This window comes from Natator depressus, chromosome 5 (assembly GCF_965152275.1).
Source record: "Natator depressus isolate rNatDep1 chromosome 5, rNatDep2.hap1, whole genome shotgun sequence".
Classification (NCBI taxonomy): domain Eukaryota; kingdom Metazoa; phylum Chordata; order Testudines; family Cheloniidae; genus Natator; species Natator depressus.
Window position 1 is genome coordinate 2,392,179 of NC_134238.1, and position 12,992 is coordinate 2,405,170.

General features: G+C 54.7%; 1 protein-coding gene across 4 annotated transcripts in view; it reads left to right on the top strand.

The window, feature by feature from the left end:
* The first annotated feature begins 750 nt into the window (after positions 1–750).
* ATOSB (atos homolog B) overlaps positions 751–12,992 on the top strand; it is a 64,126-nt gene continuing 51,884 nt past the window's right edge. For 3 of the 4 annotated variants that reach the window (XM_074952225.1, XM_074952224.1, XM_074952220.1), the window contains exons 1-2: positions 751–806; positions 1,741–1,780. The gene's annotated coding sequence lies outside the window, so the exon portion shown is untranslated. Of the gene's footprint in view, positions 807–1,659; positions 1,781–12,992 lie in introns of those variants that run through there. The other variant, XM_074952221.1, reaches the window with a different exon arrangement.

Genomic DNA, 12,992 nt, shown 5'->3' on the forward strand with positions numbered 1-12,992 from the left:
GGGGGAGGGGCGGTCGGGGGCATAGGGGGGAGGGGCTGAGGGGGGGGGAAGGGCTGAGGGGGAGGGGCGGTCGGGGCAGAGGGGGGGAGGGGCTGAGGGGGAGGGGGAAGGGCTGGGGTAGTGGGAGGGGCGGTCGGGGGCAGAGGGGGGAGGGGCTGAGGGCTGAGGGGGAGGGGCGGTCGGGGGCAGAGGGCTGAGGGGCTCAGGGGGAGGGGGAAGGGCTGGGGTAGTGGGAGGGGCGGTCGGGGGCAGAGGGGGAGGGGCTGAGGGGGGAGGGGGAAGGGCTGGGGTAGTGGGAGGGGCGGTCGGGGGCAGAGGGGGGAGGGCTGAGGGCTGAGGGGGAGGGGCGGTCGGGGGCAGAGGGGGAGGGGTTGAGGGGGAGGGGGAAGGGCTGAGGGGCTGAGGGGGAGGGGCGGTCGGGGGCGGGGGGAGGGTCACCCGTTGAAGGTCAGGTTCGCTGCGGTCTCCTCGGCCCTCGGGCCCTGGACCCGCCCCTTAGGCCTCCCACCAATGAGGAGCCGCTTCGCCCTGGACCCGCCCCTTCCCGCTGTCATCACAGAACCGCACGTGGAGGAGGCGGGGCAGAGGCCGGGCTCATCCGCGTACGTCACCACCCTGCGCCTTGCCATTGGCTGCGCGGCCGAGTTGGCTCCGCGCCCGGCCCATGCAGCGTCAAAACCGCCAGTCAGCGAGAGGGGGCGGGGCCAGGGGCGGGGCCTGAGTCTGGACCCGGAAGCGGCGGGGGGAGCCTCTCGGCGGCGCTCGGCAGTCGGCGTCGGGCAGCGGGCGCTGCGGAGCCGGAGTCGGTGGGTCCCGAGGGAGGGGCCGAGGCGAGGCGAGGCACGGCACGGCACGCGGTTGGGGGGGGCGAGGTCTGGGGATAATGGGGCGGGGTGACGCGACGCCTGAGGATAATGGGTCTGGGGTGACCATGATGTCGGGGGGGGGGGGGGTGTGACGCCTGGGGATAATGGGGCGGGGTGAACCCTGATGTGGGGGTGGGTGATGCCTGGGATAATGGGGTGGGGTGACCCTGATGTCGGGGGTGGGGTGGTGATGCCTGGGGATAATGGGGTGGGGTGACCCTGATGTCGGGGGGTGTGTGTGTGATGCCTGGGGATAATGGGGCGGGGTGACCCTGATGTCGGGGGGGGTGACACGCCTGGGGATAATTGGGCTGGGGTGAACCCTGCCGTCGGTGGGTGAGACCCTGGCGGGTCATGGGGCTGGGGTGATCCCTGCCTTGTTTGGCGCCCTGGGGTAATGGGGCTGGGGTGAGCTCTGTGGTCAGGGGGTGACCCTGGGAGGGGGGTAATGGGGCTGGGGTGTACCCTGCCGTCGGGGGGGGACACCCCAGGGAGTAATGGGTCTGGGGTGAACCCTGTCATCATGGGGGAGGCCCCGGCAGTAATGGGGCTTGGGTGAACCCCCAAATGGAGGAGTGTGGGGTCTGATGAATCAGATTTTGAGGGGTAAACCCCCAAATCAGGTGGTGATGGGGAGCACCTACATAGAATCTGCAGGGAGGAGTTCATGCATTACACAGTCTTCCTGCCCCCACACTAATTTCCCAGGATTATGGCGAGGCTGGGGGTGGACTGGGGTGGAGTACATGAACCCCAATCATGAGGGAGTGAAGCACTTTAAGGGGGGATTTTGAGGTGAGGCAAGAATGGAGGCAGTGGTGAGAGGAGAAGACTTGTAGCTTCCATACAGACTCATGTTGCTTTTCTTTCACAGGGTTTTGTGGTGATCTGATTCCCTTGAGCAGAGGCTGCAGGTAAGAACTGGATTTGACTTGAAATGAGCTGTGCTGTTTCCAGGCCTTGCTAGTCAGGTTATGTCCTCACTGTTGCTGCTGAAGTTATCTGGTTCATGCACTTCAGAACTGGGAATGGGACATGGGGCCTTTCACCTCAAGGTCACAAGTTCAAACTCAGCTTTGCTTGGTCATGACTGAAGACTGTCACCATCTGATCGGGTGACCAGACAGCAAGTGTGAAAAATCAGCACTGGGGTGTCGCTGTCGTGCCAGAGTCTAAGGTGTTCCCTTCGAAAGGGCTCTGGGATTGGGATGATGATGTTCGCTCATAAAACCTTATTTCCTTGTTGTTTAGCTTTAGTTCACCGAGTAGCGGTAAAGCAGGGGTGATTCTGGCGCATGTCTAGTATAAGATCCACAGAGCTCTTCTGTGTCAGGGGGTCGCCGCGTTAGTCTGTATCCACAAAAACAACAAGGAGTTCAGTGGCTCCTTAAAGACTAACCGATTTATTTGGGCATAAGCTTTTGTGGGTAAAACCCCACTTCTTCAGATGCAACTGAAGAAGTGGGTTTTTTACCCATGAAAGCTTATGCCCAAATAACTCGGTTAGTCTTTAAGGAGCCACCAGAGAGCTCTACTGGAGACTACATGTCCCAGCATGCAATGCTTCATTTTAATATCTGAGCTGCCTAGTTTACCCCATTGCATGCTGGGATCTGTAGTCTCTTGGAAACCACAGTCCATATGGCAGTAAGGGCAGCCACAGTCTGTATTAGGGTGACCATCTGTGATTCTATGACCAGATGTCCTGATTTTATAGGGGACAGTCCTGATTTTTGGGTCTTTTTCTTATATAGGTTCCTATTACCCCCCCACCCCCTATCCCAATTTTTCATATTTGCTGTCTGGTCACCCTAGTCTGTATATTTGAGCATAAGCTTTCGTGAGCTACAGCTCACTTCGTCCACTGAATGCATCCGATGAAGTGAGCTGTAGCTCACGAAAGCTTATGCTCAAATAAATTGGTTAGTCTCTAAGGTGCCACAAGTACTCCTTTTCTTTTTGCGAATACAGACTAACACGGCTGCTACTCTGAAACCTAGTCTGTATGTTGTGGCTGTCGTTAGTTCAGAAACTGGATGGGCGGAGCACTACACTTTATCCGCAGGCACGGTGTCTGTTCAAAAGTCTAGATCTTGCTGGCCTTGCATTAGACTGTGGTGGCCCCTGGTAAGCATCATCAGTTACCACAAGGTCTCAGACAGAGGAGCAAAGGAGCTGCTCCTGCTCCCTGACTGTCTCCTCGCTGGCTTATTGCTAGGGTCCTGTGTGTTCTCATGCCTAGACTCTCCTGGCTCGGAGTGCTCCATATATGTTTGTGTAGCTGTGGTGTGCGCAGGGTCTGGGGAGCTCTCTCTCTGGGCCTGGCTGTTCAGAAGTCTCCTGCGAGCTAGCTGCTCTCTGGAGCCTGTGCTGCAGGGAGCTGCAGCAACAGTTCCTTGGCTGAAGCTCCAGGTTCCTTTAACACCTAGGGCAGCTCTATAGGTGCATTTCAGCTTTGTCACTGACTCAGCTTGTTTCTTGTCCCCTCTGGGGAGAGTTTCCTTTTCCTCTCTCATTGGAGCATTGCTCTAAGGCAGTGTTTCTCAAACTCGGGTCTGCGAGGGTACTCCAGGGGTCTGCAGGCCTCGCTGATCCACTCCTCTCCTTCTTCCCAATGCCTCCTGCACACCGGGGAACAGCTGTTCAGGAGGGGAGGAGTGGGGATGGGGCGTGCTCGGGGAATGGGGCAGAAAGAAGCGGGGAAGGGTGGGAAATGGGCGGGAGGGGCCTGGGACTGAGCGGGGGGCTTGGAGGTCTTCAAAAAATTTTAAATCAAAATGGGGGTCCTCGGGTTGCTAAAGTTTGAGAACTGTTGCTCTAAGGAAAGCCAGGAGGATGGAGAACAACACGGTATTGAGACTCTGGCTCTTCCAGCTGGTGGTCAGAAATCTGCTTTGGGCTCTGCTGTGTGAGCTGTGACTCCTTCAGCTCCAGAGGTGCTGGAACAATTTGTATAGTGGGGGTGCTGAGAGCCATTGAACCAAACTGTGAACCCTGGATATGATGGAAACCACGTCAAACCAGCACTCCTAGTTCTAGCACTTCTGCTCAGCTCTGTTGGCTTGTCAGCAAACTGGGAAGAGGAACTGTCTGTACTTGATGGCTGATCTGCCTCCTCTCTTGTGGTCAGTTTGGAAGGAGTGGTGGTAGTAGCTTTGTCCGTGTCTTGCCCGTGCCCTTCCCCCATTTCCAGGCCATGTGAGGCCAACCAGATCCTCCCCCTGTTCCGTAAGAGCTCCTGTGTTCTTCCTGTTCTCGCCCCGGCTCTTGGTGTCTTCGGACGATATCACTGTTTGCTGCTCATTTCCTTCCTTATCCTCATGTAGCCACTTCTGCTTCATTCCCAGCTTTCTCTCTGCCCTGCGTTTATTGTACAGCCCCCGCAGGTTGGATTGACCCCTTCTCCTTTCTCGAGCTGGCAGGTCGCTCCTGAATCTCGGACGTTGGGTCAAGTGGATGTTTTTCCCTCACCATAGAAGGGAAGCCAATGCTCCTCGACTCCAAACCCTTCTTCAGCTACCAGCTGAGTTGCCAGGCCTTCACCTGCCCTCAGCGCTGGAAGGATCTCTGAGAAGATGAGTTGTGCTGAGATCACTTTCCCAAAGTCTCTGTAGTCCTCCCATGGCTCTCTGTATTGTTAGAGTTGGTGGATATTTGTGTAACTGTAGCACCCCAGAGAGCCCTAGCTGTGGACGAGAACCCCATTGTAGCAGGTCCTGCCTCGAAGAACGTACACTCCAAGTGTAAGACGATAGATGGATAGATAGGGGAGTATGAAGAAATCCTGAGACAGTAGTGGTCAGGTGATGTCTCAGCGCGCCAGCAGCCTAACCATTGCCAGGTTGTTTGTAGGCACCACAGCAAAGGAGAGTTTGAAGGAAGATAAAGAAGCTGCTTTATGGATGCTTGCAGAAAGCTCCTCCAAAGCATGAGGGACAGCAAAGGAGAGAGCACGAAGGTACTTGTTTGAAAACATAATAAGTGAGGATGGAAGCTGATGTCATTGACCAATCAGAGGGGGGATCTGACCAGGAGAGGAATTCTGCTTAATTCCTTACCACCGTGGGTCATGTCTGAATCTTTTGCCCCTATGCTAGAGAATAGGCTGCCTGGGTCTCCCAGTCTCCTACCCTTACTGCTATCCACGCTGCCTGGCAGTTCTACTTCCTGGAACCCTCCTTCCAGATTGGCTCTTACCCTCCACCTGTTTTGCGTGGGCTGTGTCCTCTATCTTTTCCCACTTGGCTTGTGCTAAGAGCAGGGGAACCAGAGAACCGCTGTAGGCTTCTGAGGGTTCCTGGAGAAGTGCCTTGCAGCCCAGGGCCTAACAGAGTTTGAGCATTGCTGGAGACCTGGTGTTTCTTGAAGGTATCCAGGGGCAAAGACTCCTTGAAAGTTTTTCTCCTTCCTAGCCTCCATTCACCTTGCGTGTCCTGTGGTCAGCTATCAATAAATAATTCCCTTTCCCTTGTTTCTTTCAGCTTCTTCAGCTGGTTTTGAGTCCCCAGAACGGAAATCAGCTGGGCTCACACACCCTGCATTTCACAGGCTTCTGTCATATCTGTCCTGTGGCCTGCAGCTATACTCGCTTTGGCTGTGGCCTGGGTCGAGCTCCTACACTAAACTGGTCTTGATGGGCCAATCCTCGGATGGGAGGCCTCCAAAGAAAACCCAGGTGCTGCAGGAAGTGGTGTTAGTAACTCAGCAGGCTGTGCTCCTGGGTAGTGACCTGACGTCCCAGGCCTGCTGTTAGGTGTGATGGAAACCCCAGCAATTGGTGAAGACCCCACTGCACTTTATCCAAGAGCTGAAGAGTTAACCCTGATTTTCTGGCCAAATTCCAGCTGGGCTAATTGCATTCTTTGTCACATCTCCCTGTTGGAGAGGGGCTTCTCCTGGATGTGGGTGGCTGTGCTTGGTTGGTGTCTGAAGTGATTCTCTTTACTGGTGTGGGGAGGCTTAAAGCAGCTTGAGCTCCCTGGATGGAAGGCCCCTCAGTGGGCAGAGGATTGATCAAAGGTTCAAGTGAAGGACCTTGTCTTGCTGCCAGGGCGCATTCTGTTTGTCGCAGGTGTAGCTTGCTGTGAAAGCTCAGTGGGTTTGGTGCCAGGTGGAGCGCAGACTGATTCTGGGGCACCAGGTGTGAGACAAAGAACCCCCACCAGTCATTCAGGTGCTGGTTGCTTTAAACAAAGCCCCACAAGTGTGTGACTTGCTCTTCAGGGCCAGGCGCGTAACTAGGAGTAAGTGAGATTGGGGCACTTCTGCCACCTAGTAGAAAGGCAAGGGATATGCCTGTGCCCTCCAGAGGGCTGGGAATGCACTCGGCTCCGTAGTCTGTGCTGCCTTGCCCAGGACCATTGCCCTGAGCTATTGATATAAGCCATCTGAAATGACAGGGTCTCTTCAGGACTGAGTGCGTGTGCGCAGCAAGGGCATGCTCCAGCACAGAAGGCCCGTCTGGGGAGGAGGGATGGTAACATGAGCTGCTGATGTTAACTAGCTTTCACTTGTGTGTCTGGCCAGGGGAACCCCAGTGGCCAGACCTAGACTTGGAGTCTCTCCGGGCAGCTGTGTGGGCTCCTGCAGAATGCAAGCCCCTGACAGGCTATACTTACAGCACGGGGAGCCAGGGAGAGAGAGCGCCTCAAGGAGGTCATTAGGATGGTACTGGTAGGCTCCGTGGGGCTATTATTTGGCTGTTGCAGGGCTGGGTTTGACAGCTGATAGGAGGGGATTTTCCTTCGTTTTTGCTGGCTAATGCTCACTTTTTCAGACCCTGTCCATTCTAGTTGTTTGATTAGGAAGGTTGTTCCCCAAGGTGGGGCTTTGTGTTCCTATGATCTGATTTAATGGGGTAGTCCGCTGGGGCCTGAGTTAGTTCTGTGTCCTCGTCTACACTTGCAGCTAAACCACATACAGCTGCACCCAGTGCTGACACCCGTTGTAGTGTAGACAAGGCCTCATGTACACTGGTGTAACTCCATTAACTTCAGTGAAGCCACTCCTGACTCTCAGCAGTGCAAGAAAAGGAAAATGAAGTCCAATGTGTAGCAAGTCCTTTTCCACCACAGCAATGCAGCCACCTCTTGTGTGAAACCTGGTAGCTGATGAACAGTTCAGAGCAACTCTCCATGAATGTAGGATGAGAAATGAAGGCGAATCCTGTATCCAGATGAAGTTGCAATGGGAACGTGGGGTGGTGACATGGTATGATGTGAGGTGGAATTTTAGCCAGGACAGCAGGGTTAATACCCCAGCACTTTACAGAAAATGCCATGGGCTCTTCAGTGAGTCTGTGTGGTTGGGGCCCCCTCGTTCTTGCGCCCCTCCATTCTGCTTCAGGGCATGAGCCAACCACTGACTGCCTTGATTACCCCTATGGGCAGGTTATTACATATTTGTCCATTTTGTGCATCTCTGTGCACATGCCTCCCCGAAGCTCCAGCCCATACTCCCTACCACACCCCAACCCCCTGCCTCAGCCTGGAGCCCCCTCCCATACACCGAACCCCTCAGCTCCACCCACCCAGTCCGGAGCCCCCTCCTGCATCCCAACCCCGTGAGCCAGCCTGGTGAAAATGAGTGAGTAAGGGTGGGGAGAGCGAGCGATGGGGAGGTTGCAGGGGATGGAGTGAGCCAGGGCAGGGCCTTGCAGAAGGGGCAGGGGTGGGGCAAGGGTGTTTGGTTTTGTGAGTAGAAAGTTGGCAACCCTGGGTGTGTGATGATTCATTGCTGCGTGCTCATAGAAGTGAGGGGTGGAGGAGCCGGGACAGGGCTGGTCCCTATAGCATACTTGGTAGCATTTTGCCCAGTCTAGTTTGAATGGCCTGGTGCTGGCCCCTGGATCTGTCTGATGTCTCTGGCAATGCACCATGGCACAATTCTGGAGCACAGCACGCTTCGTATCCTTCCCAGAGGAGCACGGATTATGCTGTCTGGGCCATTCGTGCCCAGCGACAGAGGTGTCCAGTTCATGTTTACACATCTTGGATGGCACAGGTAGGGGCTGGAGGGAGAGGTGACCCCCCTCATGTCCAGACCTGCTGTCGCACTCCAGAAACAGTCACCAAATTTTAACTGTGCCCTGCCATCCAGGGGTGCTGAGAGCCATTGGACCAAACAGCAAACCATGTCTGTGATGGAAACCACGTCAAGCCAGGGAGCAGCAGAACCCGCAGCACCCCTAGTTCCACATCTAGGCTGCCATCTCTGTCTGTGCGGGCAGACTGAATATCAAGGACCCCGCTCTTACACATTTGTCCCTTGACCTGCTGTTTGGGCCAAAACCAACTCTGTATCTAAAGTGCGTGATGCTCCATGGGTCTGCTTGCCACCCCCATCTTTCCTGCTTTCTGATTGCCCCATCCGACAGGCCCCAGTTGTAATCCTCACACCATGGGAATCGGGAGGGACATAAACCCAAATTGTCCCATGCAGGATGTTAGGCCAGCCCTTTCCCAAAGGATCTGGGGAGCGCAGCCCTGTGTGTTGGCACCCACTCGAGTACAGCATCCCCACTGCATGAGGATCTGCATTGTTCAGCACAGGATCGTTGTGTTCACAGGCAGAGTGTGCTCCTTTCATGAGGCCCTGGGATGCTGAGACAGATGAGATTTAATACCCACAGTCCAGGGAGATGGGAACAAAGCTCTGACCTTTTCTGTGTCCCTGAATGGCCTCTTGGCATGTGGAGCTGACACCCTCCAGTCCTGGGGCAGGCTGGAATCAGATTGACATCCACACTGGGGGGGCTTGGGGTGTTTAGATGAGTTCAGCTCAGATATCAATCTGCTGATTGTCCAGGTTTCTTTCTGTTTGCACAGGGTGTTCTGTCCTGCAGGGCCCCCCCCCCAGCTTTGCAGTGGTGCTGGCTGTGAACCAAACTCTGGAGCTGGACAGCCCTGAACTTCACAAATGTCTGCAGTTAGGTCCAGACCTTGATTCTGCAGCTCGGGCCCATCTTTATTTTTAGCCCCTTTTAAAGCCTGGTTGATGGTGTTCCAAGGAAGTCACATGACCTGCCTGAGGTCAGTGGCTCATCCTGGATCAGGACCCAAGTTTCCCAACCATCAGCTGTAACCATGAAGCCTTTGTAATGGGGTCAAGTGTTTGAGTGACTCATGTGAGCAGGGGGGAGGGGCAGAGGGAGCGAGGCTGTCTAGTGAATTGTTAAGCTTATTTGTCAATGATGTTCATAGCAACATTAGCGAGTGCTACAAACTATGCTCTCTGCCCTCCCCTAGCCTCTCCCATCTGTACGATAGTTCTATGGATAGGATTCACTTTACCCACCACTGATATGCAGCTGCCCCTGGGGTGGCAGGTAGCAGCTGTGTAACAGGACTCAGCGGTGCTATTCAGCAGTGTTTAGGACAGGAAGGGAAGGGAGGTCTTGTATCTAGTTCAAGCCCCAGTGGGACTGAGGGCAGCAGAAGAGAGTCACTTACACTGAAATCTGGGTAACGCCCGGTCTCATATGGAAAATGCCCCAGGCCTGTAATGACAGGTAGGGGTCAGGACCTCAGTTTTCCATCACATCTGCTCCTGGGACGGGGCAGAATTTGCTGAATGGGTTTTGTGACGTTAAGATGGCTTCTGATGCGCGTGAAGTGCTATGTGCCCTGCTCTTTGTGCCATCTCGTGGCCGGGCTGCCTGGGCATAGACTGGGTGGAGGGGAAAGCACCCGCTGCAGGCTGCCCAGGGCACTGACCTTGCCGGGACGCTGGTGATGTGACGGGGGGTGGGGGGATTGGGGTGTCCCATGGGTGGGAGTGCAATGCGGCTGCTGAACCCCAAGTGGGGCCGTGTGGAGCCAGCCCCACATGCGGGGGTTCTGTGGAGGGGACAGGCAGCTCGCGGGAGCTGAGACAAAGGAGTGAGGCAGAACAGCATTGAGGCATGCTGAGGGGTGGGAATGGGGGGAGAATTGCTATGGCAACGCATTGCTGACAGCCAGATCCATGGGGGTAGCTGCTGGGCCTGCCGTCTGAGCTGCTTCAGAGGAGAGAGGAGCAGGCAAGGCGGGATTGCGGTCTGGGTCAGCGGTTTCCCTGGGTCCCATCACGTGCTGACTGTAAAGCACCAAAGCTTCCCCAGTGGCATTGTGACCCCCTTGCTAACACCCCCCCCCCCACGGCTCTGCACCCTCACGTGCCCCCTCAGAGCACAGCTGGCAAGCCTCATGTAGTGACTGCGTGGGCTGGCGGGTGGGCACCTCTGGCGGGATGCACCGCAGGGTCCAGAGGGAGAGCTTCGTGTGGACATCTGTGGGTCTTGTCTCGCGCTCTGACCTCCACAGGGCAGGGCACCACCTAGATGATCGAGCCCTGCTGTCTTTGAAGCCTTGAGCTGCAGGGCTGGCCCAACCAGAATGGACCCAGTCTCCTAACTCTTGCTTCGCTGCGACTAGAGAATAGATTGTACCCCCTCTCTTGTACCCAGAGCCATTGAACCCTCTGGCAAGGCCAGTCCCTTCAGCAGTGCCTAGAGCTCCCTGGAAATACCTTGATCCCCAGGGTGTGGCCCAAAGGTGTGCCCTGCTGTAAGTCCAGGTATTGTAAGGGGAGGTTGGCACTTAAACAATTGTGCCACTCAGGCTGCTACTGCACTAGCAACCAGTGGAGAAGGGGTGAGATATTTCAGAAACTACCATCAGAGACCAGTCCTCGCCAGGTGCATCCTGGGCCCCATGAGTGAGTGAAGGAGACAGGATAGGCCTGTCTACACCACAGATAGAACTGGATCAGGCAGCCTACTTCCAACGTGGCTGCAATTTTGCAGGAGTTGGGACCTTAGCCATCGTCTGCGCTCTGCCCAAAGCCTTGGCTGTGACCCCCAGGAGGGGACTAGATAGCTAATAGAGCATCCCCACCTTTGTGAATTGATCAATGCGCAACTGTAAACCCCTTTTACAGTACACATTTCAAAGGCCAGTGCTAGGTATTAGCGTAAAAGGATCCTGTGAACTAGTCCCTTCCCCCCTCTCCTTCTGCAGCCAGCCCAGACTGATACCAGAAGGAGCCAGCCCTGCCCACAAAGGAACCAGCAAGCTCCGGCAGCTGCAGATTGCTGGGACTATTATGGGATGGAGCACGAATTGTTGTAACACCCATAGTCAGAGTTCAGTTTGCACTGGGGCCATTCAGGCAGAGGAGGAGTGGAAAGGAGACCACGTTGCTCTCCCTGGACGATGTCTTGCCTCTCCATGGATGGCCCAGCCATTCGCATGTGCCTGGTCTTGTGCGTGAGCTGTGTCCTCTCCTCTCAGCTCTGCATAGGGGGTAAAAAGCCAGTGGAATGTTCCTAAAAGCCTGCTCTGTCCGCAGCCTGGCTTGGCCTACACCAAGGTGGGCAAACTTTTTGGCCCAAGGGCCACATTGGCGTTGCGAAACTTTACGGAGGGCCAGGTAGGGAAGGCTGTGTCTCCCCAAACAGCCTTGCCCCTGCCCCCTATCCGCCCCCTCCCACTTCACGCCCCCCTGACTGCCACCCTCAGATCCCCCGACCCATCCAACCCCCCCTGCTCCTTGTCCCCTGACTTCCCCTTCCTGGGACCCCCACCGCAACCGCCTCCCCGGACTCCACCCCCTCTCCAACCCCTCCCTGTCCCCTGACTGCCCCGACCCCAGAACCTCAGCCCCATCAAACCTCCCTTGTCCCCTGACTGCCCCGACCCCTATCCCCACCCCCTGGGACCCCACCCCCTATCCAACCCCCCCGCTCCCTGTCCCCTGACTGCTCTGACCCCTATCCACACCCCTGCCCCCTGATAGCCCCCCCCACCCTGGGACTCCCATGCCTATCTAACCACCCCCTGTCCCCTGACTGCCCCCAGGACCCCCTGCCCCCTTATCCAACCGCCCCCCCCCCACTCCCCGTCCCCTTACCATGCTGCTCAGAGCAGCCAGAGCCAGCCACGCCGCCCGTGCTGCCCAGCAGGGGGGGCTGGGGGCTAGCCTCCCCATCCGGGAGCTCAGGGGCTGGGCAGGACGGTCCCACGGGCTGGATGTGGCCCATGGGACGTAGTTTGGCCACCTCTGGCCTACACAGTTCACTCAGAGTTGAGCTGGCTTCGGCTGCCAGGCTGCTGCGCTGCCTGGCTTAGAAACCTGAATCGATTTTAAAATGGATTAGACTCAGGGGTGAAATTGTGACATTACCCAGGCTGCAACCTGGACTGCTGAATAGCTGTGTCCCCTCAATTCTCCAGCCTGGGGTGCCTTTTATACTGCTTCGCTCTGAGAGCAACCACTCCTGCTCTGCTCACACCCAGTCTCCAGCATGTAAATTACTCCCAGCTGTATTCTATGAGTGCAGCCAGCCACCCATGAATTATCCTACAGACTAACACCAGCAAACTCCCACTCCCACATTTGTCCCCAGAAATGTGTCTGGTACTGGCTCGCTCTCTCCTTTTGGACAATGAAAGCTCATAGAAAGTCCATCATTTTATTAATAGAAAATGATATGCAGAAATCCTAATCTCCCAAATGGAGGTTCCCAAACTCTTCAGTCCAAACGCACTGGTTTAGATAGAACAATAAAACAAGTGTGTTAACTACCAAAAGAGAGATTTTTAAGTGATTAAAAGTAATGAGGCTTAAAAATCAGAATTGGTTTTAAAAAAAAAGTGAAATGCAACTAATATCTACCTTGACAAGCTAAATGAGTTTAAAGTAGGGCCATTGATTAATTGCAGTTCACTCATGTGATTAACTCAAATTAATCGCAATTAAAAAAATTAGTTGTGATTAATTGCAGTTTTAATTGCTTTGTGAAACAATAGAATACTAATTGAAATGTATTAAATATTTTGGATATTTCTTCTACGTTTTCAGATATATTGATTTCAATTACAACACAGAAGACAAAGTGCACAGTGCTCACTTTATATTACAAATATTTGCACAGTAAAAATGATAAAAGAAATAGTATTTTTCAATTCACCTCATACAAGTACTGTAGTGCAATCTCTTTATCATGAAAGCTCAACTTACAAATGTAGGTTCTTTTGCTTTGGCTACTATTCCAGAGGACATGCTTCCATGCTGATGACGCTTGTTAAAAAAATAATGCATTAATTAAATTTGTGACTGAACTCCTTGGGGGAGAATTGTACGTCT